At 42.0% G+C, this 23,174-nt stretch overlaps 1 protein-coding gene across 1 annotated transcript in view; it reads left to right on the forward strand.

The window, feature by feature from the left end:
- The first annotated feature begins 1,546 nt into the window (after positions 1–1,546).
- The window catches only part of ZRANB1 (zinc finger RANBP2-type containing 1), a 93,826-nt gene continuing 72,198 nt past the window's right edge, over positions 1,547–23,174 (forward strand). The window contains exon 1 of the mRNA XM_031957003.1: positions 1,547–1,567. The gene's annotated coding sequence lies outside the window, so the exon portion shown is untranslated. The remainder of the gene's footprint in view (positions 1,568–23,174) is intronic.

A 23,174-nucleotide genomic window follows, 5' to 3' on the forward strand; every position in this document is an offset into this window, starting at 1 on the left:
AAACACTTTCAGCTTGGGGGCTTCAGGACTGGGCACGTGAGAATTGGGTGGGGGTGAATCTGTGATTTCATAAGAGCAGGGAATTCCCAGGGAGGGAACTTCCTCCACCAATAGATCTCAGTAAGTCATCTACATAAGTTAGTCTTAGAGAATTGCCTGGAGTCAGAGAAGTTGAATGAATTGCCCAGTTATAAGTCAGAAGCAGGAGTTACACCCATTTTCCTGAAAGAAACATTGTCTTTCTGGGTCTGGGCTAAATGGGAATATGTCCTGATACATCCATAGCTTGCTCTTCTCTTAAAAGTCTGATCATCCCCTGGGAATGGCTTTAATGGGAGTTCAGCTTTGCTCACTAGCGTCCACAATGCTAGAAGATTTATATGTTTTAGGATCATATTTAGGAGTGGGAGGAAGCTCATTCAGATGTCAATCTCATTCGTTCTTGCTTCACAGGCAAGAAATCTGGGGCTCAGAGAAATTACCTCACTTCTCTAGGGAGAGATCCAAGAGAAGGAACCATGTGTGTGTGTGTGTGTGTGTGTGTGTGTGTGTGTGATGTGTGAGTGGGTGTGAGTGGGTGGGTATGTACAATTCCAGCCTTGTTGTCCACTATAGTGTATGGGAATAATCCCCAAAATGAGTACAGTTCTGGGGCCCAGCTGTCTACTCTCAGAGCCAGCAGGTTGCCTTCCCTCCAAACATGTCCCCTCTTCTTCCCTTTCACTTTTTGGGGAACCCTGGTATCTGGAAAGGCCCATGATCCATCCTATTCTCCCTGCTGACCAATCCCCAGTGGCCTCCTGCCTGTGACATCAGAGGTGGGAAGCCAATCAGCTGCATCCAAAGGAGAGCCTTCCTCTCGTTATAGATCTGGGGGGTCCTCACCTATGTCAGGTTGTCCTCAGGTATGGGATGCCCCAATGTGGAGGCGGTGACGACTAGCCGAGTGTCCCACCCATCAACTAGGGAGAGCTAGGTACAGCCGGGGGGAGGGGGGGTCACCCCGGCAAGGCAGCTTCTGGTAGGACCATTGTTGACTCCTGCTATGACCTCCAGCCCCAACCTGTTCCCTCCACCAGGTTCCAGACACCTCTGTGATCTTGTCCTTGCCTGCCCCACCCCTGCCCTGCGTGTCCCCATGTTAGGCCTGATACTTGCTCTGTGTGAGTTCAAACCCGCCTAATAAAGGCCTCCTGCTTTCAGCATCACTGGCTGGTCTGAGTTTTTGGTGAAAATCTCTGTAAGTCCCCAAGTAACTGGAATTGAAGGGAAGGAGGGATACCAGTGTGGGGTTCATACACTTAAGAGGAAGGTATAATTGGAGGGCCAGTGTGGAAAGTGTGGGAAGCTTAGGAGTTGTGTCCTCTTGAATGACATAGAGAAGAATCAGTCTGTTCCTGTTTCCCAAATATTAGCCTTGCTGTTTATGTTACAGTAGAAAGCCAGAAGGTAAAACAGCTTAATTCAAAGACAAGCTCAGGTCTAGGGCTGCTGGTGGTGTTCTATCTCCTCTATCATCAAATTCTGTCCTTGGAAGGACACTTCTGGACGGGACCCTTGGAGTAAGGTAGGAATCCCGAGGATCAACGCCAAGACTTGCTGTCCTGAACACTCAGGACCTTAGCAGGCTCACTCTCTCCCAGTTCAAAGGCTCCGCCTCTACTTTTCTAAAGCTCTGTAAGTTTTTAACATGTATGGATAAGAGGAGCCCTTGATTTTCTGATAACTAAGCAGTGGTTTCCATGCCTGAGTCTGCCTCGGGCCAGTGCCGTAGTTCTGTGCACAGCGAGAAGCTGGAGCGTGACCAGGGGAGGCTCCCCACGGGAGAAGTCGTGCCCCATAAGGGTTGGGTGAAGAAGCTGGGCTGTCCAGTTTGGAAAATAGAAGCTTAGGGGAGGGAGCGTGATTGCTGTCTTTCCAGGATTGGAAAGGGACCAATTGATGAACTTTGTTCTGATCCACCTGCCTTGAGGGGAAGACAAGGAGTGGTGGGTGGGTGAGCATGGGAAGAAAGCAAATTTGGTCTTGAGATCTGGAGGAGCGTCCCAATAGCTAGAACGATCAATAATCAATCAACAAGTCTTTATTAAGTGGACAGGAAAAGGTCTCAGCAGGAGGGAGGAAGCACCTCAGGCCTAAGTGAAGAGGTTTCTAGCTAAGTTATAGTGGAGATTCTGGGAAGGAAGGGAGCAAATGGTTGAGCATGGTATGGACTCTGAACTTTTGTGATTCACAATTTCCCTTTAGTTTGCTTTATTTTGTTTTTAATGAACCTTGAACTTTATTAAATGGAACTTTAGTTCATTTTATTTTAAGTTTTCAAATGAAAGTACAAATAAGAATTTATAGGTGAATGAAAACACCTCAAGGATCCCATAGGATCACATTGACTGAGAAACAACAGATTATTTTGCCCAACTCCATCGTTATACTGATTGCGGGGGGTGGGGGGGAGATATGGAGACTTAGGTTAGATTTGAGAATGAACGTTGGTTTCACTTGTTAGGGTGGTCCTGTTTATTAGTTTCTTGAAGCTTCCTACCTCTAAACTTCCCTGCTTCTGTTGGGGGCACCACCAACCTGGTTGAAGCCTACAGTATTGAAATAGTCTTCTACTTGGTCTCATTCTTTCCTTTCTCCCAACTCCTTTGCATTTAGCTATGGAAATTTTATCCTGAAGAGTCATTCCCCTGCTTAAGAGAAGTTAGTGGTTCTCCATTGGTTCTGGCCAGAATCAATCTTAAGTGCTTTAGCTTGATATTGAAAGCCTAGCATATCTGGCCCCCATTTTCCCCCCTTTTTTATTTCATATCACTCCACCTCTATGTGTCTTTGAGTTTGCATCCTAGGGTTTTTTCCTGAAAGTGATCTGTGGATTCCTTTAATTGCCATTGTTTTCTATGTTCAGAAGTTCTGGAGAGTTTTCTTGTATTATTTCTTGCATGATGATGTTCAGATTTTTTGATATGTTTTTCTGGAAGCTCTATAATCCTTCATAATTTCTGTTTTCTGTCTGGCCTAATTTTGTTTTGCTTGAATGGAAACCATATTGTCTTTGAATGTTATTGCTTTTGCTTCTCTTCCAGATTTCCATCATTTCTATTATTTACACAACTGATCTATAAGTCTCTCTTGCTTTTGTTTCATGATGTTTGCCATTTTGGATTCAAGTTCTTCCATTTCACTGATTATTATTATTTTTTGCCGTACAATTGTGCAGTTTTGCTTTCTGTCTTGAACCACTTAGGAAAATAGAGTTGTGCTAGAATTCAAGAGCGTCCTCTCCTTAATCAGGGATTGATTAATTTTCCTTTGTCTTACAATATTTATTCATTCTTGTTTGCATTTATTTAGATGATCTGGAGGCCATTTTATGTTACTGATGTCCTCCCTGGTGATTTATATGCTATTATTAAACACCTTTAATGGAATTTTTATCTTTCTTAGATCTTTTATAATTTTAATCTTTTCCCTAATATTCCTGTCTTATTCATTTTCTGACTGCTTCTGCTTTCATGACTCTTTCCTTACAGACTGAGCCTCACAGTAATCTTAGCCACCTCTTATGCTTGGGAATTCACTTTTCAGCAGCCTCTATTCCTATCCATGTGACTTCTCATGAGTCTGAACTGGTTTTAGCTGGCTGTTGATGCTCTTTCCTTCAGACCCTGGCACTCAGTTTCTTCTATTACCCAGTTCTTAAACTGAGTGTTGTTCTAGCCCAGGGCACTCCCAAACTGCTATCCTGAGTTTTCCTGTACTTGTACCTGAATGACACAAGATGGAGGATTATAAAGTTGAGTTCTGTTGCAAGTCTTTGTGTTGTGTTACACAACCCTACCAGAGCATGGTAGCTAATGGGGCAGAAGGCGCTGAGCAAACTATGCTAGGATTAGGAGTTAACAGTTTCTTCTGTTAGCTCATTGGGTTGTTGCCTTAATCAAAGTTGTTGGTCTCTTAAAACATGAGACAGCTGAAATTGCTTTCCCTCTTGTACACGATTTCCCTTTTGGATGGACTAAGTCATGAGAATTGGGGAAGTACTTAGTTTTCTGTCTTGATGGTTATGGGACCTGGAACTTTTGCCCTATGGTTTAATAATTCTAGAATTTTTTCTTGTAGAATTTCTTCAAATATGGCAACCAGATTGTTGGGATTCATGTGGCTTTCTGGAAGTCCAGTGATTCTTGAACCATTTCTCCTCATTCTGTTTTCCAGGTCAGTTGTTTGTGATAGTAGCCATGTCTTTTATTTTTATTTTTTTAGTCAGAGCCTTTCTATTTCCTGCCTCCCTCTTCTTACTCTTTAGATTTATTTCTGTTTGCATTCTTTTTACTCCATTCTATTTTCAGGGGGTTCAGAGCTTGGGTTTAATTGTCTTCTATGGAAGCTATTTGACTTCCTCGTGCTCTTATTTTGTTCTTTAGCCTAGGTTTCCACTCTTCCTTCATTTTTCCATCTACTATTAAAAGTTTTACCTGAAGTTCTACTTATAATTATTGTGCAATTATTTTCTTTTGGGATTCTCATAACTCATAATATTTATTCATTGTATTAGGAGATTCATGTCTTTGACCTACTAGATCTAGTCTTTTTCATTCTTGAATACAGGGCATCAGTGCCAAGTGCAGGCTTTGCTCCCCCTGCAATTTTAGGCTTGTTGGCTAGATGTAGCTCCTGCTCTCTTGCTCTTGACCTGGAGTGAAACTCTGTAGAGGATCTGTCCAAATTCTGATTCAGAAGTCACTGTCTTGCGGTAGCTCTGGTGTTGTATTTGAGTTCTGGTCATTTTTCCTCCATTCCTTTGACCAAATCCAACCACCTTCTGCAGCCTAGGACTGGAACATCTGAGCCCTGTTCCTTGTTTCAGCCCATTATTGAGAATCACACCAGCTTCAGTTTCACCTCCCGGCACAGTTCTACACAGCATGAGAGGAATCACTAATATTCCTTCTTAGGTTGGTCGAGTCTTGATTTTGTCCCTTGCCCAAATTGTTTTTGAGGCAATTTCTGGTGAACTCCAGCTTTGCTGGGACCTTTCAAATCACTTCCTTTTCTTGTAATTCATTCATTCTTTCAACACATTTATTAATCATTTAGTCTGTGTCAGGGATCATCTAAGATTCTGGGTATAAAAAATAGAACCAAACAGTCCCTGCCTTCAGTTTCTTTTCTTTTTAGTTTTTTAAAATACATAGTGCTTTATGAATCATGTTGGGAGAGAAAAATCAGAAAAGGGAAAAACCATGAGAGGGGAAAATACAGAAAAAAGAAGTGAACATAGCATGTGTTGATTTGTATTAAATTTCCATAGTTTTTTTCTGGATGCAGATGGCACTTTCTGTCCAAAGTTTATTGGGATTGCTTTTGATCACTGAACCACTGAGAAAAACAAAATCTTTCTTGGTTGATCATCGCACAATCTTGCTGTTACTGTGTATAATATATTCTTGGTTCTGCTTGTTTTACTCAGCATCAGTTCATGTAAATTTTTCCAAGCCTTTCTAAAATCAGCTTGTTCATAATTTTTATAGAACAATCATATTCCATTTGCCTTCGTGTATCACAGCTTATTCAGCCATTCTCCAACTGATGGACATCCATTCCTTTCCCAATTCTTTGCTACCACAAAAAGAGCTGCCACAAACATTTTTGCACATGTGGGTCATTTTCCTTCTTTTTATGTTTTCCTTGGGATACAGACCCAGTGGGTCAAAGGGTGTGTACTTTTATAGCCCTTTGGGCATAGTTCCAGATGTGTTTCCAGAATGATTGAACCATTTCACAACTCCACCAACAATGCATTAGTGTCCCAGTTTTCCCACATCCCCTCCAATGTTTATCATCTTTTCCTGTCATCTTAGCCAATTTGAGAGGTGTGAGGTGGTACTCTGGAGATGTTTTAACTTCTATTTTTCTAATTAATAGTGAATTATAGCATTTTTCATATGACTAGAGAGTCCTACCTTCAGTTTCAATGCAGGTGTGTGTGTGTGTGTGTGTGTGTGACACACATGTATAAGAGATAAAAGAAATACAAAATATTTGCAAATTAATTTCTTGGGCTGGGCATGCTAGTACCTGAGCACAGGCTCTTAAAAGTTTCTTGAATTGAATTTCCTATTTAAGCAATTAGATGACAGAGTAGATATAGTGCTGGGCCAAGACAGCACTACCTTTCTTGAAATAGTATAAAAAATTGCCACAGAATTATTGAAATGACAGAATCTTAGTGAAATCTAGAAGAAGGGTTGCCTTCGAAGCTCAGGCTAACAATGTTTTAAAGTACAAAAGGAGTAACTGTTTTGCACTCAATAGAATTACCATTTTGCAGAAAATAAGGTAGACACATTCTGTTGCTTTGACAGAGCTGTACCTTAAGAAGCTGCAAAGAACTGAGTTCAGATCTAACCTCAGACACGTCCTAACTCTGTGCTCCTGGCCAAGTCAAACCTCTTTGGTTTTGTCTCAGGTCCCTCCACTCTAAAACAGGGTTCATAACCAGGTCTTCCCTCTCGGGATTACTGTATCAAATGTTTGTAAGACACTTGTTACAGTGCCCAGCACATAGTAGGAACTATATAAATGGATCTTCTCTTCCCTCTCTTCCCTAATTGGTATATTTGTTTCCTCAGTGATTTATTTTACTCTCCTTTCTACCTTCAATTCAATTCACCAAATATTTATTCCCATGGTTAGGTGCAAAGCTCTGGGCACTGAGATACAAAGATGGATAAGATGCAAGCCTTCCTTTTAAGGAACTTACAGTCTGAGAGAAAGAAAGCAGTGTCCCTGTGAAGGAAAAGTGTAGATCACATGCTGTAAGAACAAAGGGGGCTACATCTTAGGGAAGGGTCTCAAGGAAAGTTTCCTGAGGGTGATGGCTCTAAAGATATAAAGAAAAAAACAAAAACAAAATAGTTCCTACCCTCAAAAGCTTTACTTTTATTAGAGCTTCACAAATATTTGTTTGAATAAACAAAACTAAAATGGATTTTATAATTAATTGAACCTAGATCAGTGCAACTTCTGGTTGTAGATTTTAAGTTTCTCACTCCAGTTTCTAGAGCAATCGTGCTGTGTATAACTTTTCCTACTCACGGGGATGAGACTGTATTTTTTATTAAGGCTGTCTGGTGGTCAGAGCCATCTAATTCAGTCTGATGCTTCACTTGCACATTTGAGCTTTTCGAGATAAATAGGTTTTCCAAAAGGTATCTAGGGCAGGTGTCCAGGAGGAGGACCAGATGACATGGTCTTGCTTAAAACAGTGGAAATAATTGTAATAAGATGAGTGAGATGGCAGAATTCTATTGAAGTCTAAAAGAAGAGCCTTCCAAGGCTCATGCTGACAATGTCTAAAAGCACAAAAGGGGTTACTTTTGCATTTGATAGACTTGACATTTGCAGAAAATAAGGTAAGCAAACTCCTGCTGCTACCAGCACAGCTGCCTCTCAAGAAGGGCAAATTTATGATGATTATTTTTTCAAACAATAATTCTTTTTTTTTTTTAGTCTTAATGGTATTTTATTTTTCCAAATTCATACAAAGATAGTTTTCAACACCCACCTTCGCAAATCTTTGTGTTCCAGATTTTTCTCCCTCTCCTCCCTCTCCCTAAGACAGCAAGCAATCTGATAATAGGGTAAACTTGTGTGCAATTCTTCTAAACATATGTCCATATTTGTCGTGCTGAGTAAAAAAAAAAAAAATTCAGATTAAAAGGGGAAAATAAGAAAAAAGTAAGCAATCTGATAATAGATTAAACTTGTGTGCAATTTTTCTAAACACATTTCCATATTTGTCATGCTGAGAAAAAATCAGATTAAAAGGGGAAAAAATGAGAAAGGGAAAAAACCTAGCAAATAAACAACCACCACCATGACAAAAAAGATGAAAATACGATGCTTTGATCTACATTCAGTCTTCAGAGTTCTCTCTCTGGATATCACTTACCATATGATGATGATTTTTTTATCCCTTTTTCCCCTCCCGTGCAGTGTCCTAAGTAGCTCCCGTGGCATTTGTAAAACTAGACATAGCAAAGCAGACTCAACCTTGAGCATTGAAAGATCAATGGTTTGGACCCAGAGACCTTGATTCTGATCCTAGTCTGCTACATGGTGTTGTACAACCTGAGATGAGGTTGTTGCTTCAAATATTGGCAAGCCATCCAGGAGAAAAGGAGCCTGGATTTGTCTTGCTTAACCTCCAAGGGCAGAACGAGGCTGTAAATGTGACTCGGGCCATCTGCCTGCAAAGGCTCTGAGTCCTTGGAGGTCTGTAAGCAGAGGATGAATCATCACTTTGTTGGTCATGTCATAGTGGAGATGCCTTCTGCCTATAGTGTGCACCAGGGGATCCCATACAGCACCAGGAGATCCCATACAGATCCCAATTCTATGATCCTCTATGTCTCCAGATCTATCTCTGTCTTTTCTATGAAAGGAGTTGATTCAAATGACTTCTAGCCTTCTCAAGAATTGAGCAAGGTAAAGGAGAAATATAGAAATTCAACTTGAATTTTCCAAACTCCAAAACGAAATGAGAAGGAAAGAAAGGGACACTCTATTTCTGTGACTGTCCTTGAACCCATAGGGTGAGATGCATTCTGTGTCCCTTTGTTGAAGAATGAACTTTGCATCACCATGGTATCTCTGAGTTAGAAGGGATCTCCGAGATCTTGCAGTCCAACCTTAATTTGAGCCTCTACTACTGACCCATATGTGGTCTGTGTTTTAATGTATGCTTGAAAGTCTTAAGTGAGGAGGAACCTACTTCATCTTAAAGCAGCCCCTTCAACTTTGAGACAATTCTCATTATGGAAAAGATTGTTTTTTTTTTTAATCCACCCTGTTTTATCTCTTTTCAATTCATATTAAATTCAATTCAATAAGATTTATTAAGTGCCTATGATCTAATGGGGATTTTAAATTTTTTTTGGCCAGGAACTGTGATTGATTTAATGAAAATTCCTGGTTAGAATATGCCTACTGATGCAGATACGTAATAATTAGAACCCAAGTTCTATAATTTGGGTGTTACAGAAGTGAACTGGCTTGTCCCAAGTCAAACAGACTAGGACTGAAAATGGGCCAGGTCTCTTTCGATTACGATCACAGAATGACAGAATTGAAAAGCGGCAAGGGACCTTATTGGCCATCTAGTCTTCCCCATGCACCAAAGGAATCCCCACTAGTAAATGTCAACAAATGGTCATCTGGCCTCTGTTTGAAAACCTCTCATCAGTTAGTTAGTCCTACCCATACACCCAAGGAATCCCTGCTCTAAATAACACAAACCAGCAAGTGGGAACAAGTAAATGATCAACTGGCCTCTGCTTGAAAACCTCTCCTTGGTCTTCCAGTCCTAGACATAAATCCAAGGAATCCCCACTATCACATAAACCAACAAATGGTCATCTAGCCTCTGCCTGAAGACCTTGGAGGAAGGGTAGGGGCTCCAGTCACTTAAGGCAGCCCAGTGAACCTGGGCAAAGCTCTCACTGTTAAGATTTTCCTAGCATCAAATTTAAATTTGCCTCTTTGCCACTTCCACCCACTGCTTCTGGTTCATCTGTCTAGAGGGAAGTAGAAATCAAATCCCTTCTGCAGAACATGACAGCCCTTGAAAGGAAAATTCAGTCTATGTTTCTCCAGGCTAACCCTGTCTTTTTCTAACAACTAGTTATCCTGTGCTGTGGACCAGGCCTTCCCCTAACTGCTTGACCTCCTCTAAACACTCTTCCCCACCAAAGATAAAACTATTGTTCAATTAAGTTCCATGATTATTTAGCATAACCTTGATGGGCTCTGACATCCATTTTAGAAAGCTCAATGACAATGTAATTTACTCTTTTTTTGCATTTAATAGCATTTTTCTAATTTGCATGTAAAAATAATTTTCAATATATATCAATTTCAATAATATCAATTTTTGTAAGATTTTTAAGTTCCAAATTTTTCTCCCTCCCTCGCTTTCCTCCATCTTCCCCAAGACAGTAAGCAAACTGATAAATGTTATACTTGTACAATCTTGTTAAACATATTTCCATATTAGTTATATGTAAAAGAAAAATCAGAAGGGGACAATCATGAGAAAGAAAAGAAATGAACATAGTATGCTTCAATCTACATTCAGACTCCATAGTTCTCTAGATGTGGCCATCCATATTTGTCATGTTGTACAAGAAAAGTCAAACTAAAAGGAAAAAAAAAAAAGAGAAAGAAAAATAAAAACAAACAACAACAAAACGGTGAAAATACTATGCTTCTATCCACCTTCAGTCTCCACAGTCTCTGGATATGGATAGCATTTTCCAACCCAAGTCTTTTGGAATTGTCTTGGATCATTGCATTGCTGAGAAGAGCTAAATCTATCAAAAATTGATCATTGCACAATGTTGCCGTTACTATGTACAATGTTCTCCTGGTTCTGCTCACTTCACTCAGCATCAGTTCATGTAAGTATTTCCATGTTTTTCTGAAGTCAGCCTGCTCATCATTTCTTATAGAATAATAGTATTCTGTTATATTCATAGAGCACAACTTACTCAGCCATTCCAAAATTGATAAGTAATCCTATTTCCAGTTCTTTGCTACACCAAAAAGAGCTGTTATATTTTTGTATATATGGGTCCTTTTCACTTCTTTTTTACAGTCTCTTTGGGATACAGTTCTAATAGTGGTATGCAGAGTTTTACAGCCTTTTGGACATAGTTCCAAATTGCTCTCCAGAATGTGGACCACAACTCCAATAGTGCATTAGTGTCCCAGTTTTCCCACATCTGTCATATTAGCCAATATGATAGTTGTGAGGGTAGTACTTCAGAGTTGTTTTAATTTGAATTTATTTAATTAAAAGTGGTTTAGAGCATTTTTCACATAACTACAGATAACTTTAATTTCTTCATCTGAAAATTACCTGTTAATATTTTTTGATCATTTATCAATTGGGGAATAACAAGTATTCTTATAAATTTGACTCGGTTCTCTATATGTTTGAGAAATGAGGCCTTTATTAGAAATACTAGAAAAATTGTTTCCCAGGTTTTTGTTTTCCTTCTAATCCTGGCTATATTTTGTCCAACCCCTTTTTAATGTAATCAAAATGATCCATTTTGCATTTCATAATGTTCTCTATCTCTTGTTTGGTCATAAATTCTTCCCTTATAGACCTATCATTTTAATGGCTTCTTCTATACTGGTTTTCTTATGTTCCTCTGATTCTCCTATAACATGGCCACTTATTTACACCAATTGTCTGGTTCTTTTTGCTTTCTCGGTCACCTACAACTTTTATGTGAAGAGACTGAGTATGCCATGATCTATAATCATACAATATCACTAAAAGAATATTTATGTTGAAAAGGTAAACCTTCATTTTGGGAAGGGTCATTAGAAGTATGGAAAATTCATAACTCAGAAGTAATCCACTCCACTATCTTCCTCCTATTTGATTTTTATGCCCAATTCACTGGCCATCCACAATATCTGTCCAAGATATAGCTATAGATCGATAGCCTCTTGATGAACAAATTGTCCATCAATGATATACAATGGATTTGTGATCTCTTCAGTTGTGGGAATTGCTGCCAAATGAAGATCATAGTCAGTCCATACTTGACTATCCTGTGTGAATTTCACCTGTATTCTTCCAATAATTTGCCCCAGGATCTTTTCACCCAACATAACAAGGGATTTTCCATGAATGATACTGAAATTGTGTGGATACTAGTAGAGACAGTTCATCTCTTTTTAATTTTTGGTGAGATAACTTGGCAAAAGTGATTTGCCCAGGATCCCAGTTAGTAAGGATCAAGTACCTGAGACTGGATTTGAACTCAGATCCTCCTGCTTCCAGGCCTAGTGCTCTATCCACTTTGCCACCTAAATGCCCCTTTCCTTTAATTCTTGATCCATGCCTGGCCTATCTTTTCCCCCCTAGTCATATATATTTCTTAACATCTTTATCATCTTTCCTTTGTAATTTCTCATTTGCAATGCTATGTAGCCTGCATTGCAGAGTTGATGCTTTTGAAATGTTGTGCTAGAAATGACTTTTGAGAGTTCCATGGACAACAAGATCATCAAATCAATCAATACATAAAGAAAAATTATTCATCGGAAGGACAAATATTGAAGCTGAAGCTTAAATGCTTTGATCACATAATGAGAAGACAAGACACATTGGAAGAGACTCTAGTGTTGGGAAAGATTGAAATAAAAAGGAAAAAAGGATGGCAGAGGATAAGATGAATATATAGTGTCATGAAAACAATGAACATGAGCTTGGGCAGACTTTAGCAGAAAGTGGAGGATAGAAGGGCTTGACATGACATAGTGCACGGGGTCATCAAGAGTTGAACATCACCATATAATTGAGCAACAAAAAAGTCTGTTCGTACCTATCATGTATATCCCTCTAGTGCCTTTTGCGTCATTCTTATTTCAGATCTTAGAAATCTAGTATTCCTCATTCCATACAACAGCATTGGAAGAATTTTTTTTGTCATGCATACATTTTAAAACATATTTCCTTATGAATTTTATTAGGAGAGAAAAGTCAGGACAAAAGGGAAAAACCATGAGAAAAAAAAAAACAGATAAAAAAGGAAAAAAAAAAGTGAACAGAGCAAGTATTGATTTACATTCAGTCTCCATAGTTCTCTCTCTGGATGTGGATGGCATTTTCTTTTTTTAATTAAAGCTTTTTATTTTCAAAATATATACATGGATAGTTTTTGACATTCATGCTTAGAAAACCCTGTGTTCTAATTTTTTCCCTCCCTCCCTCAGTTGGCAGGTGATCCAATATATGTTGAACATGTGCAATTCCTCTATAATAATTCCAAAAATATCATCCTGCTCCAGAAAAATCAGATCAAAAAGGAAAAAAAGAAAACAAAACGCAAGCAAACAATAACAAAAAAGTGAAAATGCTGTGATCCACATTCAGTTCCAACTATCCTTTCTCTGGGCACAGATGGCTTTCTTCCTCACAAGTTCATTGGAATTGGTCTAAATCATCTCATTGTTGATGAGTCATATCCATCAGAATTGATCATCATATATTCTTGCTATTGCCATATATAATGGTCTCCTGCTTCTGCTCATTTCCCTTAGTATCAGTTCATGTAAGTCTCTCCAGGCCTCTCTGAAATCATCCTGCTGATCATTTCTTATAGAACCATAATATTCCATAACATTCATATACTATAACTTACTCAGCCATTCTCCAGTTGATGGGCAGCCACTCAGTTTCCAGTTTAGAGCTGCCACAAACATTTTTGCACATGGGGGGATTCCTTTCCCTCCTTTTATGATCTCTTTAGGATACAAGCCCAGTAGAAACACTACTGGATTAAAGGATACGCAGAGTTTGATAACCCTTTGGGTGTAGTTCCAAATTGCTCTAAAGAATGGCTGAATCAATGGTTCACAATTCCAACAACAATGTATCAGTGTCCCAGTTTTCCCACATCCTTTCCAACATTCATCATTATCTTTTCCTATCATCTTGGCCATTCTGAGAGATGTGTAGTACTACCTCAGAGTTGTCCTCATTTGCATTTCTCTGATCAATAGTGATTTAGAGCACCTTTTCATGTAACTAGAAATGGTTTCAACTTTTTCATCTGAAAATTGCCTGTTCATATTCTTTGACCATTTTTCAACTGGAGAATGGATTGAATTCTTATAAATTTGGATCACTTCTCTATATATTTTAGAAATGAGGCCTTTATCAGAACCCTTGAATGTAAATTAAAAAAAAATTATTGCTTCCCTTCTAATATTATCTGCATTGGTTTTGTTTGTACAAAAAACTTTTTAATTTAATGTAATCAAAATTATCCATTTTGCATTCAATAATGTATTCAAATTCTTCTTTGGCCACAAATTCCTTTCTTCTCCACAGATCTGAGAGGTAAACTTGAATGGCATTTTCCATCCAGGGTTTATTGGAATTGCCTTGGAGAAGAACCAAGTCTGTCATGTTGCTCATCACACAGACTTGATGTTGCTGTGTATCGTGTTTTCCTGGTTCTGCTTGCACATCAATTCATGTAAACCTTTCCAGACCTTTCAAAAAGCAGCCTGTTCATTTTTATAGAACAATAATATTTTATTCTTTTTATATACCATAACTTATTCAGCCATTCTCCAATTGATGGGCATCTACTCATTTTCCAGTTCCTTGCCACCACAAAAAGAACTGCCATAAACATTTTTGCACATGTGGATCCTTTCCCTTCTTTTATGATTTCTTTGAGATAAAGACATAGTAATAGCACTGCTGGATCAAAGGTTGTGCAGAATTTTATAGCCCTTTGGGCATAGTTATTGGAAGAATATTGGTGTTAGAAAGGTCGGTTTTACTTGATGGAGAAGTTTGAAACCTTTAACAAAACTGTAATTTTCCAAATATGACTCAGTCTGCTCTCGTCTTCCATTCCATAATGAGCTCAAGTCAATCTTTGTTTAAAAGATTGTTCAAGTAAAAGTCTATTCAAAATACATGTACTGATAGAACAGCTCATAGACATCTTAATTCACTTGGTTTTTCTTTTTAAAAAACATGGCTTTTTTTTTTTCTCGAAATATATGCAAAGATAGTTTTCAGCATTTACCCTTGCAAAACCTTGTCTTCCAAATTTTTCTTCCTTCCTTCCCCCCTTTTCCCCTAGACAGCAAGTCATATAATATATAATCCAACATATGTGAAACATGTGTAATTTTTCTATACACATTTCCACATTTATCATACTGCAGAAGCAAATATCAGATCAAAAAGGAAAAAAAATGAGGAAAAAAGCAAGCAAACAACAAAAAAGGTGATGTGCTCTATACTCAGTCCCCACAGCCCTCTCTCTGGGTGCAGATGGTGCTCTCCATCACAAGTCTATTGGAATGGGCCTTAATCACCTCATTACTGAAAAGAGCCATGTCCATTAGAGCTGATCATCCCATAATCATCTATTTGCCATATACAATTATTTTCTTGGTTCTACTTTCACTCGGTTTTCCCCCCATGGAAATAGGTAAGACTGAAATCTGTTGTGTGATGATATATCTCATTTAGGACGCTTTGCAGTATTCTGGAGTTCAGTCAGCATAATGTCATTTGGAAATAAGGACATCTGGAGAAGCCCATCATTTATTAGGAATCATCCTTGGCCTCTGCACTGGGCCTCTTCTGGGATGATAGAGAATGCTTTGGTGAGCATGTCATCTTGTTTTATTTCAAATTTGATGGTAACAAACAAGGCTTAGCTGCTTTCAAGTAGTCTTGTATGACTGTCACCTTTCTCTGGAATCCAGTGCTGTTTTACAATCCACAAAGAATGTGCTCAGTGGAATCTTGTATTTTTGATACTTTTTTCAGTCAGTATTACTCGTGAAAGCCTTCCTAGTCTCTTCTAATACTCCCACCCAGAGCATCCTTGATGCTTATGTAGTAGATTACCTTCCCATCGATATCGATGGGAAGGTAGTCAAATGGGTGGGTAGTCCAGAGGCTACCCTCTCAGTTGCATTTCTTTGGGGAAGAAGTGAATTAAAAAGTTTGGGAAAATTTTCCATGCCTTTTACATCCTTTTCTTTTTTTTTTCTTTTTTTTTATATGCTTTGAGAATTGATGATTCAATGCTCACGAAATGTATTTTCTCTAGACTGAACCTGCTCTTCATACATGTGGTCTCATTTATGTCCTTTTTCAGTCTGTTTTCTTTAGTGCCATCTCTATGCCCTTTGGCAGTGCAACCAAGGCTGTGATGCTTGAGTTCCAAGAGGGTACTTCTGCTTTCCTTGATGGCGACAAGAGCTGTGTTGGGTGAGGTGACTGTTCATGATCTTCCATGCTCCTTTGCTGTAAGATTTGATGAATGTGCTTGTGTTCTAAACTGGCACTGTCCTCAGCTGCCATATCTCTTCACTTGAAAGAACATCAAATGTTTTGCTGATTGAGGTCTTTTTGGTGGCCTGCTGATGGAGATGGCTTTGCAATCAACTTATTGGTTTTAATTTTTGTCAATGTCTGTTCCTTCTTCCATTTCCCATTTCTTAACTAAGTAATTCAGTTTTAATTGTAAGACATTTCTTTTTATAATTTTTAATATTTTTATAATTTTTCTCTAGTTTTATATTGCTTTATCTTTATCTTTAAACAGATGAGAACCTACTTTTTCTGGCTTGTTTTTGTTTTTGTTTTCTTGGTGTGGTTTGGTAAACAGGGCTTGTTGAAATTATTGTCATTTCACCTAAATGCAGGAACATCTAGTGAAAAAACACTGGAAATTGTTACAGCATCATTTTAGGTGAGCATGTATCGCTCCTTTTTCTGCCTCTCTTGATAATAATCCAGATAGCCCTTTAAATTTCATACTGTACCATTTACCAGCATACATACTTGGTATAATTTTGACATGTGCATAGGAAATACAATGTTGGTGTGGGAGGGACTTTAGGGCAACATTTTACTCTACTGAATCAAAATCCTTTTTTTTTTTTTTTTTTTTTTTAATTAACAATGACCATAGTGACCTTTCAACCAATCACGTGAATATAAAGAATGTTTCCTTTCCATACCTTCATCAAGGATTCCCAGTGTACATGCGTGGAGATTATTTTTGTAAATAATTTGCAGAATGAAAAAGTAGGCACCATACTGTTGGAATCCTAGTGTCAACTCAACTTGAAACAAGGTGTACATATATTTTTTGTGCTCTCTCTTTTTATTAAATTGTAAGCTCCTTGAGGGAAAAGTTTGTGTCGTGTTTATATTCATTTTCTTAGTCTCCAGCTGGTACTTCGCTCAGTCAAGATGTAATAACCAATTTTCATTTATCCATTCTTTCCCTTTAATGGGTCAGTTGTGATCAAGATTTGCTTGATTACCTGATTATCAGATCCATGATTTGGTCTAAGCATCTCCCTTCTTTTGGACATCTGGTGACTTGATCCCTTAACATCTTCACAAAAGGATGGCCATGATTAATGGAAGTTTTTTTCTGCCTGAATTCATGTGATTTGGCCAAATCAGAAGATCCTCTGCTGATTTGCAAAGACGCAATTCAAACACAGATTTGAAGTCATACATGAAAGAGCCACCATCCCCTTACTGAGAACTTGGCTCTTCTATGATCTTGTTATCCTATGAACTTGCCTGTCCTATGATAACCCCCCCTCCATGTCCTGTTGTCATATGGAAGTACTCCTGTGGCCTGGAGGTTTCCTTCCCCTTCTGAGCTGAGGATTTTTGAAGGGAGCCCTCAGGAAGTGCATGTTTTGGGATGTTTTAGCTGTGCAGAAGTGGTTGGGGGTGTTCTAAAGTCAGGCAGCAGGAGCTTCTGCTAATGGGATGCAGGTTCTGGCCTACCAAGGGCTCTTTGCTGACTGGAGCATCCCTGAGTTAAAGAGGCTGATGATGTCTTAGAGTTCCTGGTTCATCCATATTATAAGGAAGATGCTAATGGGGAAAGCGGCTCAGGGCTCTCGAGCCATTGCTCCTCCTGGGGTTTGGTGGGCGCCAGAATCTCCAATTTCAGGTACAAGGGGGGGACCCTTACTTTGGGTTTGGGTTAAAGGACTTCTGAAATTCCTTCCAATGGAGAGATGCCACAAAATATTCTAATTGACCCTTTCCTGTATTCAAGTTTCAGGTCTCTAAGCTAAGGTGTCTGGCTGCTTGACATTTCCTGAGATCTAGTGTAACCCTAACCATCACAACCTATCAAGGGCCTACCATATGCAAGACCCTATATTAGGAGCCAGGAAAACAAGGGGGGAAGGGAAAGGAATAAACATTTATTAAGTGCCTGCTGTGTGCTAAATGGTTTTTACAAATACTCATTTGATCCTCACTACAACATTGGGAGGCGGATGCTATCATTACCTCCTTTGTCCAGATAAGGAAACTGAGGCAGACAGAGATTAAGTGGCCTGCTCCAGCTTCACACAGCTAACAATTCGAGTTAGCTCAGGTCTGCATACTCACACGCATCTTATCCCTGGGGCCATCTACCTGCAGGGGAGGGTGCAGGAGGGGGAAGAGTGGGGGTAATGGGGAGGAAACTGAGAAAAGGGAAGGAGGAAGAGGAACTGCAAAGGGGCAAGAGGCCTTGGGAAGCACACAGAGGGGAGGAGGAAAAGGGAGGAGGGCGAGTGGGGAGAGAGATCTGTGATGGGGAAGCTGTTGGAGGCAGAGAGGAGGGGATGGGCAGAGCAGGTGGCATGGGAGAGCAGGTGAGATGGGAAGGGGGGAAGGAAGAAGCACAGCTGGGGTGAGGAGGAGGAGGGAGCAGCAGCTGAGATGGGGAAGGGGAGGGAGGAGCAGCTGAAATGGGGAAGGGGAAGGAGGAGCAGCTGGGGTGAAGGAGAGCAGGAGGAGCAGCTGGCATGACGGAGGGGAAGGAGAGAAGCAGGTGAGATGAGGGAGGAGGGACAGGTAAAGTGAGGAGCAGCTGGGAGGGTCAAGGGAGCAGCGGGGGGGGGGGGGGGGGGGGGGGGGGGGGGGGGGGGGGGGGGGGGGGGGGGGGGGGGGGGGGGGGGGGGGGGGGGGGGGGGGGGGGGGGGGGGGGGGGGGGGGGGGGGGGGGGGGGGGGGGGGGGGGGGGGGGGGGGGGGGGGGGGGGGGGGGGGGGGGGGGGGGGGGGGGGGAGAGAAGCTACTGGGGTGAGCACAGAAACTGCTGGGTTGAGGGAAGGAAGAGCTGCTTGGAGAGGGGGAGGAGCTAGGGAGGAGCTGGGGAGGAGCTGGGGAGGAGCTGGGGAGGGAGGGAAGAAGGCAGGAACTGAGGAAGGGGTGAAGGGAAAAACAGCTGGAATGAGGGGGGAGGGGCGGGAAAGGGGCGGAGCAACTGGTGAGAGAGAGTAAGGAGGGGGGAGCAGCTGGGAAAGGGGAGGAGCGGGAGAGGGGGCGGAGCATCTAGGGGTGAGAAAGGGGGAGGGGATCATGGGGGCGGGGCCGAGGAGTCGGAGAGCTCAGTAACCAACCGCCTCACAATCAGCTGCCCCGGGGCGGGGCCGTCGGAGGGCGGGATGACGTCACCACACCGGGCGCCGGCCCCGCCCCTCGGCGCCGAAAGAGACGCCCGCCCATTGGCTACGTGCGTGCTGCGGCGGGGCCAATGACGAGGCGGCCCTGCGCGCAGGTTGGGCCTTGACGTTGTCGCCGCCGCCGCCGCCGCCGTCGCCGCCGCTGCTCCCTGAGTGCCTCGACCTCCTTTGCTGCTGCCGCTGCTGGGTCCCCGAGAAGACGACCCGCCCCGAGCCCCCGCTGTCCCTGCAGCCGCCGCCGCCTCGGGCCCGTCCGCCCCCGCCGTCCCCGTCCCCTCCTGCTCCTCCGGGCCGCGGTCGGGCCTGACGGGACCATGTCCTGACTGAGGCGGAGGCGGAGGCGGCCGCAGCGGGCGCGGGCCCAGGCCCAGGGCGGGCGAGGCGCGGAGGAGGGAGGCCGGGGCCCAGCAGCTCCGCGGGACGAGCCGCCGCCGCCGCCGCCGCCGCCGCCGCCTCCGCCCCCAGGTACCCGGGCGCGCGGGGAGGGGGCAGGTGAGGGGCCGGGGGCGAGGCGAGAGCAGGAGCCGCTGGCGCCCTGCGCCGGGACGGGACAGGGGCCGGGACGGGACAGGGGCCGCGCCGCTTCCCAGCCCCGGGAGTGCCGGGGGCCCGCACTCCTGCGCCGCCCCTCCGGCGGGCGTGTCTCCGCCTTCCCCCTCCCCCGGCATGTTTACCTGGTCTTCCCGGGACCGGCCTCGCTCCGGGGGCGCCGGAGGGGCCGTGGGGGTGAGTGCCCCGGGGCCAGCGGGCCTTGGGCCGCGGAGGCGGGCTCTGCCTCCTCCTCCGGAGCCCCGAGCGACTCTTGAACGAGGGGTTTAAAGGAAGCCCGAGGCTGCCCGGGGGGTGGGCGAGGCTGCCCCCCGAGGCTGCCCGGGGGGTGGGCGAGGCTGCCCGGGGGGTGGGCGAGGGCCGGCGGGCCGCCTCCTCCTCTTGTTGTCCCGTTTCCCCCGTGGCCTCCCCCGGGTCCGCAGACCCCTTCGCCTGCAGCTTGGTCAGGGTGCTCCTTCCTGCAAGTGTGGGAGCGGGTCGGGCCGTTGGACAGTGTTTAATGGGGCTCAAGGTGTTGCTTTCGGGGGCTTAAGGGGGACGTGGTCCCAAGTCCGTTTGTGCATCTGGTGCATTGATACTAAAGGAGAAGGGGGGGGGGGGACTTTTTAAATGCCTCCCTTCGGCGGGGCAGCCCCACACGGGCTGTCCCGTATCTATCGATCTGGGATACTTCCAATTTCCCTTCTGGAGCTTCTTAGCAGTCTCTCAGCTTTTGTTCGGAGCTACTTTTATTTTTAGCGGTGGCGTATTTTTGGAACATTCCTGCTCTGCTTTGTGTTTTGGACAAAATGCCATTTTGTACATGTAACCACCTCCCTCCTCTACCCCCAGTTCTGTTATCCGCGTAACCACCTCCCTCCTCTACCCCCAGTTCTGTTATCCGCCACCCCCTCTTTTCGGGGGCTCCTTGCTGACTCCAGCTTAGCCTCCTATTGAAAGCCTTCCCCATCTCCTTCTGCAGCCTGTCTCCCACTACTTTTTTTTTTTTTTTTCCATCGAGCACTTTTTAGAAGGTAAACCGGGTTATTCATTGTTCCCCCAAAATAACATGTGCGGTCCTCCTGTGCCTTTGTTCAAGCTGTTCCCCTGGCCGGGAATGCCCTCCCCCTGCTCTCCACTGGTCTGAATCCTGGCTTTTTCTCGTAAGCCCCTCCAAAAAGCCCATCTTGTTGGGGAAGGTCCTCCTTAATGACCACGCTTTCCCCCTGAACTCCAGTAACACTCGTTGTCCAGGTCGTTCATTTGGCCCTGGACATGTGGCAGCAAGTGTTGTGGTTGGTCTGTCTGTCTGTATCCTGTCCGTCTGAGTAGATTATGAGCCCTGTGAGTTACATTCCATATAATGACAGTGTCTAACTCCAGTAACACTCGTTGTCCAGGTCGTTCGTTTGGCCCTGGACATGCGGCACCAAGTGTTGTGGGTCTGTCTGTCTGTAACCTGTTCGCCCAAGTAGATTATGAGCCTTGTATTCCATACAGTGACATTGTCTTAAGTACAGTGCCTTGCAAACTAGCAAGTCCTCAGTTATCGTGGGCTGAGAATGATGCTACCTTTCAAAATAAAATAATCCTTGTCTCAAATTTTATTTCATAGTCTTTATTGAGATGTTAGACCTAAGTGATTCTAGAATAATTAGCTCAGTTTGTTAGAGCAAGGGTGCTTAATGAGATTCTAATGAGACTAAACCATGTGGACCATGTATGTAGACCAACCAGTTTCACAGAAAGGAACAACTGTCCTACAAACAAAAACTCATAAATCCCCATAATCAATAAGGGAGTGTGGTGTAGTGGAAAGAACATTGAAATTGGAGAAAGATGATCTAGTCACAGCTCCTGGCTTGGTAACTTGCTACCTGTAATGATTTTGAACAAATCACATCCACTGAACCTCAGTGTGTTCATGTGTAAAATTGGGGGGATGGGAGTTAAACTTTATTACATGATTTCTAAGAATCTTTGGAGCTCTAAGTCCTCTGATTTTGAAGGAAACGAGGTTATGATGATACATGGCTGGTACAGTTTTTTCCTTCTCTTTCCCATTTAATCATGGTACTCAGGAGAGAATCTGGACATAAGCTTTTGTTAGGTGAGAGTGGTATATAGTAGAAATATGGTATTTAGGATGGTGTTTTGTGATTGTTTCTGCAAATGTATCAGCTTAATTTAGCTGTTTCACATATATACTATAACTATCTGTTCTTATATCCATTGCAATCCTTTTGGGGGGGGGGGATATTTTAAAACTTATCCTATATATCATTGGTCCATATCCTACTCCATTATCTCTTCATGGTATGTGCATAATCTTGGGCTCTTCAAGGCTTTGCCAGTGGACCTTCCATGTTGGAAAGACTAGTGTTACTAAATTTTCAGATGCAGCTCATGCTGGTTACCTGCCTGGAGATGAATTTTCCTACTACAGCTCTAAAAGACTCTCCAGATTATAAAGTATAGGAATTGTTCTCCGGGTAGATGGAGGGAGTTCACCCATCCACAGAATAATTGATTCTTGCATTACTTACTTTGTTCATAGGGCAGGTGTGATGTAAGATTATTTTTTAAAGGGAAAAAAAAAGGTATGTAAAAGTTACTGGCTTTAATTAAACCTAAAGAACATCATGATTATGTTAGGAAGCAGGTTTGAATGGTGAATATTTTGCTTAAGCAAAATTATTGTTAATGTCTTGTTTATAACAAATACTTAAAATGGTAACCAAAGTTATTAATATTTGAGGCTTTCAAATCTAAATTCTATGTTTAGTTTTAATAAAAAATCATCGCTTTGAATTTTAAAATGAAAGATGGACTAGTATTAAACATGATAAAATAGTTTCTCACCTAGCCTGTGAATTAATAATAATAATAGTCAACATTTACATAGTGTTTTAAGGTTTTTGAAGAACTTTATATTATCTCATTTTATTCTCACAGCAAACTTGAGAGTAGATGTCATTATCTTTCTTACTACAATTGAGGAAACTGAAGAAAAAGGAGGCGAGGGGAGAAGGGACTTGCTCAGAGTCATACAGCTTAGTGATTATCTGAGGCAGTATTTGAACTCGATCTTTCTGATTCCGAGACCAGTTCTCTTTCTTCTAAGCCACTTAGCTCTCAAGTAGATAAATTAAGCTTGTTTTTTTTTTTTTTTAATAAGTTTACTATTGTTTTCATACCACAGGTCACGTGAGCAAAATTTAAAATTTGTTCTTGTGAAAATGTAATTTCAACTTTGTATCCATTGACAATTTAGAAAAATGATAATTCATATAACTATAAATACATGGAACTATAATAACATTGTTTCCATCTTAGAGTTTTAAAAATGAATCTTCCCAAAGACCTGACAGCTAACTTCTCCTAACTTGAAAAAACAATACTTTGTAATATAAACTTGATAAAATCTCAGGAAATCCTTAACAGTGAGATATACCAAGTACTAAGATCCCAAATGAAGTTTTAAACTTCAAAATCAAAAATAATTTGTTCATCTTCTTTCTCTGTATACTTGTAGCTTTGTTATTATTTTTATGTAGTTGTAGTCATTGTTGTCATTTTTATAATTCTGTTT

The sequence above is a fragment of the Sarcophilus harrisii genome, chromosome 2 (genome assembly GCF_902635505.1).
Source record: "Sarcophilus harrisii chromosome 2, mSarHar1.11, whole genome shotgun sequence".
NCBI classification, from domain to species: Eukaryota; Metazoa; Chordata; class Mammalia; order Dasyuromorphia; family Dasyuridae; genus Sarcophilus; species Sarcophilus harrisii.